The following is a 16,884-nucleotide window of genomic DNA, read 5'->3' as shown; positions in this document are numbered from 1 at the left end:
AGCGTTGTGCTAAATGCTGAGGATTCAGGAGAAGGAAGATCTCTAGCCTCGTGCCCAGCAGGACAGAAGCACAGGTGGGTCCTGCCTCAAATGGCTCCAAGAGACACCCAGATTATTCCCTTAGGAACCCCTTAGACACAGGCATATGTGTATGTTTGCTAAGCCTTCTTTCTCCAGGCATTCAACCCTCCCAGACTTGTACACTTTTGTTATCTCAGAGATTTAAATCTAGTCCTTCCAGCAGAAGCAAAGCTTTACCCATACAAAGCTAAGAAACAGATCACATGGGGCCAACATGGCAGACTGACATGGAGCCCGGCATAGCTGCCCAGTCCCGCCAGATAAACATAAGGAAAGGTCATCCAAACACAGGAAGACAGCCGTCCCCTTGCCTTTTCCTTTACCCCCTCCCCTTCCTCCCTCTGGCTCCCTTATCCCCAGAGGGTGGACCCAGCCTTTCCCAAAGTTTATTCTGAGAGCTCCAGGCTCCCACAGTGGAACGTGCTGCGGACATGGGAATACAACAGCTTGGCCAACAGGGAAAACCAAAAATATAAACGGAGAGATTTAAGAGATTCCTCCCCTCTCCCAAAGTTGTAGCCGAAATATCTACTTTTACTGTTATTACTAATATTACTGCTTCTACCGTCTTTAAGTCAGCCCATCTTGGTAGGAGACCTTCTGAAGTTTATTGCATTTGTCAGTAAACACTTTGCACAGAAAAAAATTAAGCTTTCTTAGGACCTCAGTGCCACTGACTTGATCCACTAAATAAATGCAATAAAATGTTAGGAAATGAAGTCCAGAAAGTCTTACATTTCTAACACTGGCAATGAGTTTAACAAGAATACAAATAACACTAAAACTCCAGCAGGAAAATAAAAGTATCATTTTTTTTTAAATCCACTATTGGAATTTTGTAAATTGCTAAAAGCCCCGAGCCCATAAATAGGAAGTCATTTTATCTTTTACTGCCATATTCCGATCAAAACAGCGGTGAGAGCATAGTCTTTGGTTTTTATTTTCCACGTAGGAGAAAACAAGTTAATATTACAGGATTGTGTACTTCAATGATTATAAATCAGCATTTGTGATGAAATGTTCAGGACTCATTTCAAAACAGACACAGTGTTTGAAAGCAAAGCATAATGGTGACCTTTCTCATTAGCTGTTGCTCAAACAAAGATATGTTCCAGCAATATCCGATGCTTCCTTCCTGCCAGGGCCTCCACCCAGTGCAATTTAAAACCCTTGTGTTACATCCAAACCAGAACTGGGGATGTGGTGGAGCAGAGTTTCGGCAGCGTTGTGTTTGTTATGACTTTCTAAGGTTTTTTAATGTTTTGTTTTCATAAACGTATTGTCACGAGTTGGGTCTGCAAGATTAAATATGTGAAACCCTACAAATGAATTCATCATATACGTATTTACTCTTCTATGCCTCCATCTATTTTTGTGGAAAATAGCATCACAGTTTCTCGACCTTGAGGACACTTATTTTGTTGCTCTTTAGTAAATGTTTGTATTAATACATCGTAGGCCAAAAAACAAAAACAATCTTTAAGAGCTATGCTGAACTTGTTTTATGTACAATCTGATGACCACAAATAAACACAAAGCTAAGGAGAGAATGTGGGAAAGAAACAGAAAGAGAGAGAATGAGAGACTGCTTTAATACACATCGTCCTCATTTTCATCACGACTGGTGTTCCTAAATCAGGTAATATAAGTGGAAAATGACCAAAGTCAAGGTGATTTTTCTGTGGAACAATAAATAAGGAAGTCTTTTTTTTTTTTTTTTCTGGTCAAAGATCCAGTGCTCGATCTTTGTGGAAATGACCATAAACTCTTAGTCTAACTCTAAATGACTTACCATTTATATTTTCTACAATGGATGTAATTTTAGAATAGAAAGAAAATACATGTTATTTTAAAAGTAATTTTACTTCTTTCTACTTAGGCAATATAAAGAAAGTATATGTATATGAGTTAAAAAGAGCTACTAATGATACTAATAAATACTAATAAATACTAATAAATCCCCGTGAAAGACCAGGTGGGTGGGTGACTCTGACTCAATTTAACCAGTCAGGGACTATCACTGGACTGAGAGTGGAATCTGTCATTCTTTAACAAATTTGCAAAGAATGGGGGAGCTCCTATATCCCCAAAGAAAATCTGGGTCCTACTAGGAAAAGGCAAGAGAGAATGGACAGTGAAGAGGCAACCAGTGACCATCAAGTTCGGTATTCCATCGAAGTTGCCATGAAGATTAAATAGTATCGTGGATGTAAGACAGTTTATATAGTGCCCAGTGCACTCAAGGGATGGGTTGAGACCCAAGCAAGGTAAATCTCAGTCCTTCCAGAAAATTTGGTGTATAAACACTGGAAGGGGCTCTTTCCTAAAGGATCATGAGATGCCAGGAGGTGAGTTTACAGCTGCCAGTAACCATCTTTCCCAATGGAGCCTATGGAGAAAGTCTGTCTGTTGCAAGAGAGAATAAGGAACAGACACCTTTAAGAAACCTTAGAAATGAAAAAAGAGAGCCCTAATAACATCTTCGAATCCCATGAATCGGGTATGTTTGGAACCCCCTCTGCCCTCGTACCTCTCAATTATATGAGCCAATAAATTCCTTTTTGTTTTAAGCTACTTTGAGTTTGGCTTCTGCTACATATAACCGAAGAGGTGCAGACCAATGCAAACTTCAAAATCACTAGTTCAAGCACCACACTCTTGTACAACTTGCCGTCTTTCCTGCAAGTTTGTCCAACGGTGTCTTCTCGGGGCACCCCGTTTTCTACCAACTCCTCCACTCTTTCCATATGCATTAGTCCCCTCCTGCCTTTGCTTTCCTCCCTTTGTAACTTAGATTTATGGTTCACCATTTCAAAAACTCCTTGGCCTCCATTTGGCAAAAATTCAATCCATGGAGCCTAACTACCTGTTTTCTCCATGCCTGAACATGAGCAATTAAATAGCAGTAGAGAAAAAAATCACACAAAGGAAAGGTTGATTTCACCTCAAGTTCATGACTAGACCTCATATGGGATCCAGGATGGTCAGCAATCCTCTACAATTCTCTGGTTGGCTTTCTCTCATGTTCCCTAATGGTAATATCATCTCTTCCCCACTCAATCTCAGTTGATGACCTTTGCTTCACAGACAAAATGGAACCCATTCTCTATTAATTCTCTTCACATAATGAAAGAGTTGTCCTTCCTATTTTAAGCCCTATTCATCTACCCAAGACCTGGATCTCATCCCCTCCCATCTTGTCAAAGATGTGCACTATCAGTTTGCCTTTCCCTAGTCCGTATCTCTAACTTCACTAGGCTAGACAGCTCTGTTTGCCTCTCCAGAGCCACTCCTTACCCTTCTCTACCCTGCCTTTGCTGGGGGAGGTGAAGTCTGTGTGAACTCTATCAGCAGGTGATTTTGCCTTTTGTTCTCTTGGGGGTGGGGGGAGGGTTGGCCAGTGGGAAGCCCCATCAGGAGATCTGAGAGAGGGAGGAGCCTGAGATAGGAGCATGTATTTCTCTGACATCCTCACCTCAAAGTCTTCTTGGGTTGGCTGTTCCTTTTGAGCAAAGTTATTGTCCTCTCAAGACAGCCTTCTCCTTCTGAGTTCTGGTAATTTCTCCCTTCCCTCATCCCTTTAAATCTTAGGTCATTGTTCTTGCCCCAGGGTACCTTACAATCCCTTGTTGGTTCCCTATATTATAACTACACCATTGTACATAGTCCCTTCCTCAAATGATCCCAAAGTATTTTGTCTGTTTCCTGCTGACTGACACAAGGTAAATCTTATACTCTCCCTCTCTAATGAATTCTCATCAACATATAAACATGCTCAAGCAGCCTAGCCTCACAGATCTTTAATCTTTACCTGTTATCTACTTTTTCTATCCTACACTCTTGATCACATCCCAGAGCTTGTCATCAACTGGAATTGTTCCAGCTCTGAAATCTTAAACTCTAGTATCTGAGCATAATCTCCTAACCTTATCAGTATATATTTCATAATTGCATCAAAAGCACTAAAGCCCTTGACTCCTACACCCAACCACCAATTTCTCAGTCTCCTCTTCTCCTCATTCCTTCCACCAGGCAGTTTAAAAACAATGATACATTTTTCTTTCAATCTCTTTCTTGCTTAATACTCTCAATTGCATGTCTCCTCGTTCTTCTACATACCAACCTGGAGTAATCCCAGTCCTGAGTCAATCCAACTGTCCACCTTGTCTACCCTCTTCCTAGCACCCATGGAGAGGAACACGTATTTGTACATATGGGTGCCACTATTCGTTTAACCATCTCTAACCTCCGAACTTTCTAGGTATCTCTAGTCAACATCTTCTCTTTTTCCTCAACAATATAATTTCAAAACTGCTTAAAATGAAAGGAGGGTTTACACTGTCATTTTACCTTTCTCACTTTCTAAAAGAAGGTTTATTTATTTGAGAGCAAGCGAGAGAGAGAGCGAGCGAGCGAGGGCAGGCAGAGGGACAGAATCTTAAGCAGATTCCCTGCTGCGCAAGGAGCCCAATGGGGAGCTAGATCCCATGACCCACGAGATGATGACCAGAGCTAAAATGAAGAGTCAGAGGTTCAACTGACCGAGCCACCCAGCTGCCCCTTCTTTCTCACTTTAACTCACTCCAATCTCTTTCAGTCTCACACTGTCCACTGAAGTTACTTTTCCATGGTCAGCAGTACATTCCTAATTTCTCGGGGCATTTGAATTTTCAGGCTTTGCCTTATTTGGCCTCTTGAAGACACTGATAATGTTGTCAGATTTCCCTCTTGAAACCTTCTACTGTCTTGCCTTTCGGTTCAATATTATCTCCTGTCACTAGAGGTTCCACTCTTTTCCCTCTTCTTGTCCTCCTCTTACTGAATGCTCTTCACATCTCTCCAGGGTGTTCTTACCACTGCCAACGGTCACCAGCATGAGCAACCTAGAAGCACAGGGTCCCTAAGTCTAGAGGTCAAATCTTGCTCCTAAGTTCCAAATCAGTATATCTAATTGCTGAGACTTTTAATTGTATGTTTGACCACTACCCGGAACTCAGTATGTTACAAATGAAATTCACATTACAGTCTGCCTGAGTCTTCCGTCTTAACTGAATGGCAGTCTTTTCCATTTCTGCAATCACTGGGATCCAACTTTCCGCCAGCATCTTTGACTCGTAATGCACCAATTCTTACTATTCATTGGGTCACCAAGCTCTTATTGGTTCTAATTCTTTCTCAATAGTTCTGAAATCCATTCATCCTCTCTATTCCTTCTGACCTCATTATTTCTTGCTTAGAATTTTATAACAGCCTTCTAAACAATCTCTATAATTCTAATCTATCCAACTTTCATGCCACAAAGAACGTGATCATTCCAAAACAAAGTTATCATGTTACTTCCCTTCTCAGAACCCTTCAGTGACTCTCCATTGTCTTGAGGGTAAAATCCAGACATGCTAACATGATATGATAATCTTTAATAGTGTAAATGCCATTGGCTGCAAGGAACAAAAACCAGCTTCTGGCTAACTCAAGAAAAAAAAAAGAGTATATTTTATTGGAAAAATATTGGAGAAATTTATGGAATTGGAGGAATTGAACAACCAAATGCCAGGAAGAACCTGAACCAGGACAGCTCTGAGGATGTCAGGAGCAGAAGTTAAGAAACCTTAAGTGGGGGGGGGGGGGATGCCTGGTTAGCTCAGTCGGTAGAGCGTGCACCTCTCGATCTCAGGGTTGTGAGTTCAAACCCCACATTGGGTGTAGAGTTTACTTAAAAAAAGAAACAAACCTTAACCAGGGCTACCACTTATAATGGTGCTGATTGTACACTGTTTGTGGTGGCCCTTCTCTCTATAGGGTTATCATTAATGGGACTCAATTTAAAGACTCTCAGGCTCTGTGTCCCTTGCTTCTAGGTTCAAAATTCCTAGGAATAATATTCTGAGCATCCACCTTGATTTCTAGACTCATGGCAGGAGCACATGGCACAGGTGTGACCATCAGAGAGTCCCTCCTGTGTATAGGACATTCGCAAAGAACTGGAAATCACTGTGAGTATATTAGTATATCTAATGGTCGTACACCATACCTTAAATTTCTTACCTCTCAATTTTCTTTCTGTACTATTCCTCAAATTATATTGTATTTTCTGTCATGATTTATGTTATGGACTGAAAGTTTATGTATCCTCAAAATTCATATGCTGAAGCCTTAACCTCCACTGTAACTCTATGAGAAAATAAATGACTATGTCACCGAGTCTATGCTAATTTGTCATGGTAGTCCAAGCTAAGTAAGACAGTGTGCCACTGGCTGTCTCTCAGAATAAGTCATGCTCTTTCAGACTATCCTGTTTTTGTGACCTGTCTGGCTTTTTCACCCACTGTTGACTGGGATTTGAATTAACTTCTTCTCTTCACCAGTACACTCCCTTCCCTTCTTCATCTTGCAAAAACTCACTCATCCGTTAAGAATCAACTCAAGGATCACTTCCTCCAGAAGGTCTTCTTTGATTCTTCCAGACTGATTTCACATTCCTCCTGTGTATCATAGCTTCCTGATCTTGACTTTATCACAGTTCTTACTGTAATTCTCTATTAAGGAATCTGTCTCTCTTACCGGTTTGTGAGATCTTTGGGATCAGGGGCTGGTGTGTTTTTTTAATCTGTATTGGCAGCAGTGAACATAGCACCCAACTCATTGTTTGACACTCAACATATATTTGTAGAATGAATGACTGAAATTCATGGCTGCCTTGTTCCATTCTCAATCTGCATTCAACAACATACTCTCTCCAACCCTTTATGCATTGTCTTGTGACTCAGTTGGTTATGAATGTGTGACTCTCACTCATGAGATTATGAAAAGCTAGAAGGCAATTATTTTTACCTTTTATAACATCTCACTCTGTACTTGTACATGTTAGATAGACAATACATTTTTGTTAAAGAAATAAGTATATTTGACAAAAAACAAAGCTAACACACTCTAAGCCCTATTAATAAATGTTCAGTGCAAAAAAAATAGTGTTTGTACTCCTAATGGTTCTTATGTGAATCAGGTCACATCTGAAGTATTGTGTTTGATTCTGGGCAACAGCTCTGTATTCCTTCCTTCAACAAATGTTTATGGAGTGCCTACTTTGTGCCAAGCATCTGTGCTTGGAAATTAAACAGACTTAGGTTTGAATTCTAGTTTTGTCATTTATTATGTATACTGGTCAGGATAGACTAGGTTTTGCTGCAGAAACAATCAACCCCAAAATATCAGTGGCTTATCACATCCCAGGTTTGTTTCTCATTCATGCTGCATGTCCACCATGGATTGACTATGGCTCTACTCCAGACGGTCTTCAGTCCAGGACCAGGGCTGCCTCCATGCAGGGCTTCATGGAAAGAGAGAAAGCATGGTGAATCATGCACTGGCTCTTAGAGTTGCTGCCAGAAGTGACACACATCATTTTTGCTCGCATTTTATTGGTTGAAGCTTCATATGACCACATCTGGATTCACACACAGAGGAGCAAAGAGGGGTGAGCAGTAATATGATCTACAATAGTATCTGTCCTAACCTGTTCAAGTCTCTGTTTTATCATTCATAAAATCATCACCATCATCATCATCATCATCATCTCTGCATTGAAGACAGAGGTGAGGGTGTAAAATGTTTGATAAAGTCTGTCAGGAAATGGTAGCTATTTTGGTTTAAAAGTTTACAGGGGTGCCTGAGTGGCTCAGTCGCTTAAGCATCTGCCTTTGGCTCAGGTCATGATCTCAGGGTCCTGGGATCCAGTCCCACATTGGACTCCCTGCTCAGCGGGGAGCCTGCTTCTCCCTCTCCCTCTGCTGCTCCCCCTGCTTGTGCTCTCTTGCTCTCTCTCTCTCTCTCTCTGTCAAATAAATAAAATCTTTTAAAAAAGTTTACAGACCCTGATATTTAGCTTAAGAAATTACTGTAAGTGAAGTTCTTCAAGTACTTCAGAATAAAGTAAATCAGTTTACTCTTCTTTAGATTTTTTTTTTAAGACCCCACTTAAACTATCTGAACTACGTTTCCAGCCCTGGCTTGCTGTTTTTTTCCATCAAATGATTCTTGCCAGAATCAAAATGATCTGTGAAGAAATAAATTGGATAAAAATTCTGTGATTTATTATTCATTTTTTCATGTTCAAAGTCTATTTTCCAAACAGGATCATAAGCAACTGAGACAGAGCCATGTCTCATACCTTTTTGCATCACTAGAAACTAGCACAATTCCCCACCCAGGGCATTTCTTGGCGCTGATAAAGATGTTTGGAAATGGAATTAGCACTTTATGTTGTCATTTCCAGTATCCATTGATTTTCTAAATTTATAGTTACATTTTGAGATATTTATTTTTAAAAGCCTCTTATTTATTCCATTTACACATCATTTTCTATTGAATGATGTCAGAGCAAAGAGCAGGGTTGTCCAACTTGGCGTATAGGTCGAATTACACAAATGCTGGTAGGATCACTTACTGGATTCACCCACTGAAAAATAAGTAGAACAACAAGTTACCACTTTTTCATTACTCTTCCTAGCATGACTGAAAGAAATTCTATATAGGTAAAGAGTTGAAAATTCTTTCCATTGAGGTAATTGATTCTAGTTCTTTTAGAAATTTGGTAACCATGAGAACTATCAAATGTGATTTAAAAAATAATATGCACTTGGAAGCATTCCAAAAGGAGACTTTGAAGTGAATTATGTATCTTCCTATTTAACCTCTTAAGAAATCTCTTTTGACATGAGGAGCAGGCATGATGCTTGGAAGTCACATGGGTGGCACCTTTGGAGGTTTCTCTAAACCGCTCGACCCTGTGAACTGGTGTGTGCATAACCACCAGACTATCCCTCAGCAATGTCACCTTGTGCAGAATACCTTTGTGACAAGGCAATGCTTTGAAAATAGGAGCCATGGTACCCAGGCTGCCATTCATACTAATTTACCATTTGGTAAAAACAAAACAAAACAAAACAAAAACAGAGCCCACCAAGTTTGTAATCTCATTAAAAGATGCTCGATAACAATAGGAATTTTATAGGATTGGCAACGGGGATTAGAATAATGCTTTCATGCATTTTTTTCATAAGCTTAAAAAAAGGTTGCTGACAGCTGGTCTGTGTCTTTGCTAAACTTTTTAACTTGGTATTTCTAAAGTTCTAAATACTAGGGCCTAGCCTGCCAAGGGTGGGAGAAGTGAAGAACCAGGTCCACAAAAGGGGAATGGATACATCCTCTCTTACCCATAGAGGGAGAAATACTGATTTGAACTAGACCTGAGTAATTTAGATTCACTCAGGGGTTCAGTCTTAATTGTTGCCTGGGGACGAAACACGCAGAGAGGGAAATCATCCTAATCAGCTTACACATGACCCCTTTCTTAGTTCTCCGTCAGCATGAAGCAGTTCACAGCTCTCTAGGTTACAAGGCTTCCCCTCTCAACATCCTGTAAAAACCCTAAGGGTGTGGATACTCCCACAGCACAAAAGAGCACTGAAGACCCGGAGGGATGGTAAGGAACTCTCAGACCTCATTCTGTCATCTTTCTTGTTCTCATCACTTTAATTTTTTTTTTTTTTTTTTACCACGCATTAGCAAAAATGGACTATCACTTAAACTAGTGGTTCCCAAGCCTGTTGAATCACAAGACCACCCATGGAAATTTTTTAAAACGACAGGGTTCTAGGCTGTAGCACAGACTTTCTGAATCAGGCTCTTTGGGTAGTTGAGCTAGGAATTTGTGTTTTTTAAGAGTTCTGTGATTCTGATTACCTGCCAACTTTGGGAAGGATTGAGAGGATTGTCAGGCTATGGGCTACCTTGGTCTCTACCTTTGGTAAAAGAGGTGTACCTGGGTCTTGAATCATTTTGGCAATTAGAGAGATCTGGTTAGAGCTCCACCTCTCTCTCACATACACCATGCTGTTGTAGATGCTGAGGAGCCCAAACCTATGGACCAGAGACTATTCCATGCAGGGGCCTCAGTGATTGCATGCCCATCAACCTAACAGTCTTAAGCCGTCACATCTCCAGGGGGGGAAAAATTCCCCAACAGTGCTGCCAAGGCTGTGCTTACACTCAGAATTGATTTTCACCCACTCTAGCTGCTTCTCATCCTACTGTTCACACTGTATAGCATTTGCCCACCTGGGCGTAGCTGGTCCCTAGTTGATTTTATCCAGAACCCCCTTTCCCTTGAGTGCTTATAACAGTACCTGCAAGAGGAACTCATTTAAAAGGAGAAGCCTAGGGGCACCTAGGGGCTCAGTCATTTAAGCATCGGCCTTTCGCTCAGGTCATGATCCCGGGGTCCTGAGATCAAGCCCTGCCTCAGGCTCCCTACTCAGCAGGGAGTCGCTTCTCCCTCTCCGTTGGCCCCTCCCTCCCCTCGTGCTCTCTCTCTCTCAAATAAAATCTTTTTAAAAATAAAATAAAAATAAAAGAAGCCTATGCACACATGATCCAAATTCTACAGGTCCCAATGATAACACTATTATGTGTGATTGTAATTCTCTACATTCTTTCAGCTTATTTCCTGCCACCAGAGTGACGAATGCTTTGATACGTTCCTGAATTTCTGTGATGCGCTGCCATGAAGTCCTGTAACTTGTCTCACTGATGGTGTTGAACTCAGGGTTAGCTTTAAGTGCTGGGCTGTCTTCAGAAAGAACAGCCTCTAGGCGCGCCTCCCACCTGGTGCTTGCCCAGTGAGATATGATAGCACAAGGGCTCCAGTTCCTTCCCTATCATGCTGTCCTGCTTGGCAAAGCTAAGGATTTAGTGCAGTTTTAGAAAATTGCAGAGACTTGCTTTAGAAAGTGAGTTTAAGTGTGTGTATGCATATATCTATGTAAATATTTTATAAGTGCGGATGGGGCTATGTGTATGCGTATGTGTGACCTTAGGGTGCATGGGGATATCAATAAACTATAAGACACAAATTTGCTAGTGTTTCTTGTATCTCAAAGAACAATATTATGGCCATTTTGGTATCTAATAATCATAATAGAGCACAGTTGTTACCAGTAGAGATGTAATTTTTTTTAAGTAAGCTCTATGCCCAACGTGGGGCTTGAAACTCATGACCCGGAGATCAAGAGTCACATTCTCTACCTACAGAGCCAGCCAGGCACCCCATGTGGAGCTACAATTAATCCTTGAATTGGTTACCCTTCTATGGCACTGGAAGTCATTACTCAAAGTTGGGAAGATGCCTAGAAAGTCAGGACTGGTGGAGTATGTGGCAGTGGAGAACGGGGTGGAAACACCAGTTTTCTCTGCTTCTCCCACCACCATTCCCTCTGTAAGATAATTTGACAAATCCATCCCCTCCTCCCAGTTATGGAAGAGGAATGCAATAGTTAGAGGATCGGATTGCAGTTTGCAGAAAGGAATCAGGATAAGCTATAGACATTCTTTCTTTCATTCCTGAAACAACTTCCCTTCCTAATGGTGCCCCTAAGTTATTTGTTCTCTCTCTCTCTTTTTTTTTTTTTTTCAATTTTCCTAAGTCAGGGCAAAACATTTCTCTTTTTTTTAAATTGGGATAACATATAAATAGCATAATATTTGTCATTTTAACCATTTATAAATATACAATCCAGTAGCATTAGATTTCTCTACTTAATGGTGAATTCCATGAGTTCACCGTGCTGATTGTAGCTAGCTTATGTGGCTTCTGGGGGAGATTAGCAAGAGTGTACAAGTCAAAACCCCAGAAGCCTCCAACCTTTCCATCTTCCTCTACAGGTTTCTTAATAGTTTGCTCACTTTTCAATTCAAGGGACTTTTACTGAGGGTGGTTTACCTGTAAAAGGCTATGCCAGGTTGGATGGGAGATACAACACTGCAGACCATCTCCTGTCCCCCAAGGACATCTGCTGGAGAAGAAATCCAGACCAAAAAACTAATCATCAAACAAAATACAATGTAAACACAAAAGAAAACAGCAAAGTGCTAAAAGGTAGAAGAAGAAGGACAAATTAGGACTAACTGGGGGAGATTAGGAGAGGAATAAAATTTCTAAGGGAGGAGAAGGGTGGTCCTGGCAGAACACCAGAAAGAACAGGGCTTGACATATAGTAAGTGCTCAGTAGTTATTGAATAAGTGAATGAAATGCAAATGTGAATGAATAAATGAATGAGAGCCAAATCTGAGCACAGACTGGGAACTGCGAAAGTGTAAGGAAACTGATGAATGATGTGTCGTAGCTGGATGTGGTCAGGGTGTCCGGTGGGGAGAAGTATCAAGAGGATAGGAGACGGACGCCTGGCTGGCTCAGTCGGTAGAGCAATTCTTGTAAGTTCAAGGCCTGCGTTGGGTATAAAGATGATTTAAAAAATAAAATCTTGAAAAAGATGATAGGAGACAAAAGTAGGATCATATTAGGGAAACCTTGGCCCCAAAGAGCAATTTTCGTCAAATTCCCGTCAGAATAAATGGAAAGGAAGACCCTAAGGGAAAGACGATATAGCTACAGTAAAAGTCCAAGTCCACCGCACTCTTAAGAGAAGGCTGTCAGGACACTGGGGTGGGAATGGGGTGGGGGTGGGGTCCAAGAATTAACACAAAATTCAGACCACAGGGGAGATTCGATGAAGATTTTTATTCAGTGAGTCATAAAATAGTGAAGCAACAGCATGCGTTTGACAAACAGGAATGAAAGGCCTACTCAGGCTGTCCCTGGGGCCACAGAGTGGCTGGGGCAGTCACTTCCATCATGGTGTCCATTCTACTTTGAAAGACAGAAAGGTAAATCAGTGATTTGGATCGGCTCTGAAAGTGTTGTCACAGAGGTTCTGTGCTAAGTGAAATGGCATACAGTAAAAGCAGAGAGTGGGGTCAGTCCTCTGGGGCCAGGGAGAAACCTCACTGACAGGTGACATTGGAACCTCCTCTTTGGGGCATAATGTGCAAGCGCGTCAGTCGGAGAAGAGAGGCGGGCGATCTGGGCGAGAGGGTAGCAGAGACAAAGAGCGGCATGACATTGCACGGCGAGGGAGGCCCTGCTTCATACCATAAGCAGCTGCTCACTAATCTACGCAGAGATATTCAGACTGCTAGAGATTAACCATCTGGAGGACCCTCACAGCTGCTCTTTGAGAACCACGGTGTTAACGGACAAAAGGAAACCATGAGAAACAGTGAACATGGCCAAATGGTCAAAGAAGCCGGAAAGTAGGACGCTGCTGTCCAGCACTGCTATGAATGCTAGCCGGATTAATAACAAGTGGTGAGTCAACTTGGTGTGTTACAAATGTACGCAGTAATTAGACTACTTTGGTTCCTTACAAATGCAGATTGATCAATATTATTACTGTCCTAGGGCCTGCACATCAGAAGTTAGTATTTTTCCTACTGGTCCCATTTGTGCCTTTACCCCATAAGCTTGAATTCAGTACTCATCGCTCCACTTCCTCGAGGGCCTATGACAAGGGAAGGCAGCAGTTCTCCCAGGTGAGCAGCCTAAAGCTGTGAAGGCTGGAAGCATTTGCTCCCATTTATTGACTGTCGGGCTGGTCCAAAACCCATCTTTCCAGGCTGGCGTGCCTACTTAGTAATTAAAGTGAGGTTTTTATATGGCTTAAAATATTTTAATATGACTGTTCCCTGAAGGTCCACAGCAAAGTTTGGTTTAATAAACTTAATAACTAATTAAGACACCCTCAATTTCAACCTCCATTAGGTTAATTTTTTAATGAGTTTCAGAATGTCTTTCAAGACGTTTCTTCCCTAGATGTGGTGAGAAACACACACATGCACGCATGCACCCCAAGGATGGATTTGAGTCTTTGGTATGCCAGGCACTAGCTGTGTAGCTTTGGGGAAAATCACTGAACCTCTTTTGGCTGCCTTTTCCTTATCTATAAAGGAAAAGGTTCGGACAAGGTTTTCAAATTCCCTTCATAGCTTGGAGGACCATAGGGGAAGGGAGGGAAAACTAAAGGGGGAGAAATCAGAAAGGGAGACAAACCATGAACCATGAGAGACTATGGACTCTGGGAAACAAACTGAGGGTTTCAGAAGGGACAGGGGTGGGGGGATGGGGTAGCCAGGTGATGGGTATTAAGGAGGGCACGTGTTGTGATGAGCACTGGGTGTTGTAGGCAACTAATGAATCATTGAACACTACATCAAAAACTAATGAGGTACTATACAGTGGCTAACTGAACATAATAAAAACAAACAAAAAACAACCACAAAATTCCCTTCCAATTCTTACCTTTTATTAAGTCCACAGCAGAATGGCTGTTCTCAGTACTTCCCCTTTAAGGGAAGCAGAGGATCCTAAACTGTACAAAATACGCTGTGTGTGTGCGTGTGTGTGTGTGTGTGTGTGTGTGTACAAATGAATCTCAAACCATCTCATGGCTTTGTGCAAGTAGCAGAATTAGGAATGGGGATGTTATCTGTGTACAGAAAAATTCCTTAGAAGATATTATTAACTGGCCAATAAACATAAAATTTGAAGACAATTTGGAGTTACCAAGATGTATTTATTTTCCCCAGAGTACTTAACCCCTCTGCTCCTGGGAGCTTGGGTTGTTTTCCCTTCCGGTGCTACACCTTGGAGATGGAGAAGAATAACTCTAACCAACCCTCCAGTAGGGATTGTAGGGAAAAGCAAATCACCAGCCTGCTCTTTTGTCTTCCTTCTCCTCTCTCCTTGTCTGGCAGATCACACTGTGGGATATTTACCTTGATGGGGGAAGGAGGAGAGAATTTCAAAGAAAGGGAAAGAGGAAAATTAAAATACTATTTTGTGGCACAGGGGGCCCATCCTTCTTTCCAGGTAGACTTGGGGAGTACAGTCTTATTCACACATATGCATGCATGCACGTGCACGGTAGAATAAAAAGCGGAATCAGATCTACCTAGCACCTACAAAAATAAATGGTACTTTAAAAAAATAACTATTTTATAATTTGTTTAAAATCCTAGTCAAAATGAACATTTGCTTTCACCTTGAGCAGTAATTGGGGGGAACACGATCTGAAGAAAAACAAGGTCTGAGCTGTCTCATTCAGCATAGCCAAATGTTGATTATCCAAATCCATGACAAATCTGCCTTTCAGTTTCTTTGTGACATGACTCTCTCCCCCTGCATATTTAACTCATCTCTAAGAATGAGAAGTTGGCTTGTTCTCCAATTTCTTCAGAGCTGGATCTTCCCCGAATAGCAACATTATTTTATTTAAAGTCCATTGAATTCCTAGAATTCTAGAAACATCCATATTCAAATGTTAGAATAAAAACACATTCCAAAGTAAGATGAAAAAGTGCACTCTGCTCTAAAGCATGGAAAATTAAGAGTTGGCTGTTTGGGAAAGTTCCTGCTGCGTCAAAATCATTTGAGAGCATTGCCTGTCTTCATTTTTAGCATAAAGGACTCAGTAACAATTTTTGGGCTCATAGCTATGGGAGTTAAACCCACTAGCTGGTTAGTGCCAAGACTCATAATATTCACTAAAGTTAGCTGGCCATTAATAATGCTCAGGAACAGGGTGACAAATACTACAAAAAAGAAAAGGAGAAACATACAGAGTATTTTTCCCCCAATATACCAATAATAGGAACAACAGCAACAATAGAAAATCGGGACTCAGGAATTTCTAATACCTATATCTTTAAAAAAAATCTCTAAAAATCAATTTTATGTATGAACAGTTATAGCTTAATGTGATCATTTGATGCCTTTATCAGATTGTCTCTATGAGATCATCTTATTCATATTTCTATGGCCTAATAAGACACTCCTCTCCCTGTACTCTCTTCAGAGACACATGAAATAATTTAATATCCAGAAGGGTATCCAGAACTTTTTTTTTGGTTGAAAATCCTCCTGCTGGGCTCATGGCTCTGCTTCTACCCAAATGCCCTAATTTGGAATGAAAGATGAAAAATCCTGGGTCTTTGGAGTGCCAGAGAACTGAAAACCCAATAATTGGACTAATTTTTTTTTTTTAAGTTCAACGTGGGGCTTGAACTCATGACCCCGAGATCAAGACCTGAGTTGAGATCAAGAGTCGGACGCTTAACTGACTGAGCACCCAGGAGCCCCTGGACTAATTTTTAAAGCAGAATTAGGAAATTGGAACCCTTCTGCCACTCCAGCATTTCTTTTCTTTCTCATTGCCTTCTAAAACTCCCTCTCTTGTATGTTTCTCCTCCTTTAGCCTTTTGCTTTTCCAGCTTCTAAGTTTTGCCAGCCGGCACTCAGTGATGCTACTGGACATAGTTTAAACCAACACGGGGGCTACGAAGACCGCCAACCCATCTGTCCAGAACCCAGAGGCAGAAAGAGTCTTGCCTGTGCTTTACTAGGCTTGATTTATACACAGGTGCTGCTCTTTTGCTATGTAAAGCATGCCTGAAGTAAGCATGCAAGCATGACCCATCCAAGAGTCTCATTTTTATCCTGTTGCCTAACAAGGAGGAACTCCTGACCGTTCTTCAGCATATTAGGGCAACAAAGTCGACTTCCACACAACAGCCTATCAAACAAATCATTGGCCCTATATGGGAATGATGGGAAGGTAGTAACAGTGGTAAACATCCCTAAAACCAGTTAGATTTTTCCTTCCCTCTTGGTAGGATGTTTGTAAATGTAGTCATGGCAATAAACACAGAAGAGCTGCCTGGAAAGGTTAAAAACAACTTCAGAAATCCTCCCGACCAGCAGTTTCTAAACATAGTTCATGCACATCAAAATCACTTGGGGCGCTTGTTAAAAAGTTGGATTCTCAGACACTTAACCAAGACCTTCTAAGTCACGATCTTTAGGATCAGGGCCCTAGAGTGCTATTTCAAGTATCTCATATCCAACCAGGTTT

At 41.3% G+C, this 16,884-nt stretch overlaps 1 long non-coding RNA gene across 2 annotated transcripts in view; it reads right to left on the bottom strand.

Moving 5' to 3' along the window:
• Window positions 1–7,247: 7,247 nt before the first annotated feature.
• Window positions 7,248–16,884, bottom strand: part of LOC113909428 — a 33,877-nt gene continuing 24,240 nt past the window's right edge. The window contains exons 4-5 of one of the 2 annotated variants that reach the window (XR_003515733.1): window positions 11,858–11,930; window positions 7,248–7,408 (exon numbers count right to left, since the gene is read on the bottom strand). This is a non-coding gene — a long non-coding RNA (uncharacterized LOC113909428). Of the gene's footprint in view, window positions 7,409–11,857; window positions 11,931–14,535; window positions 14,750–16,884 lie in introns of those variants that run through there. The other variant, XR_003515732.1, reaches the window with a different exon arrangement.

The sequence above is a fragment of the Zalophus californianus genome, chromosome 4 (assembly GCF_009762305.2).
Source record: "Zalophus californianus isolate mZalCal1 chromosome 4, mZalCal1.pri.v2, whole genome shotgun sequence".
Taxonomy (NCBI): domain Eukaryota; kingdom Metazoa; phylum Chordata; class Mammalia; order Carnivora; family Otariidae; genus Zalophus; species Zalophus californianus.
This window is presented reverse-complemented; position numbering and strand designations above follow the sequence as displayed.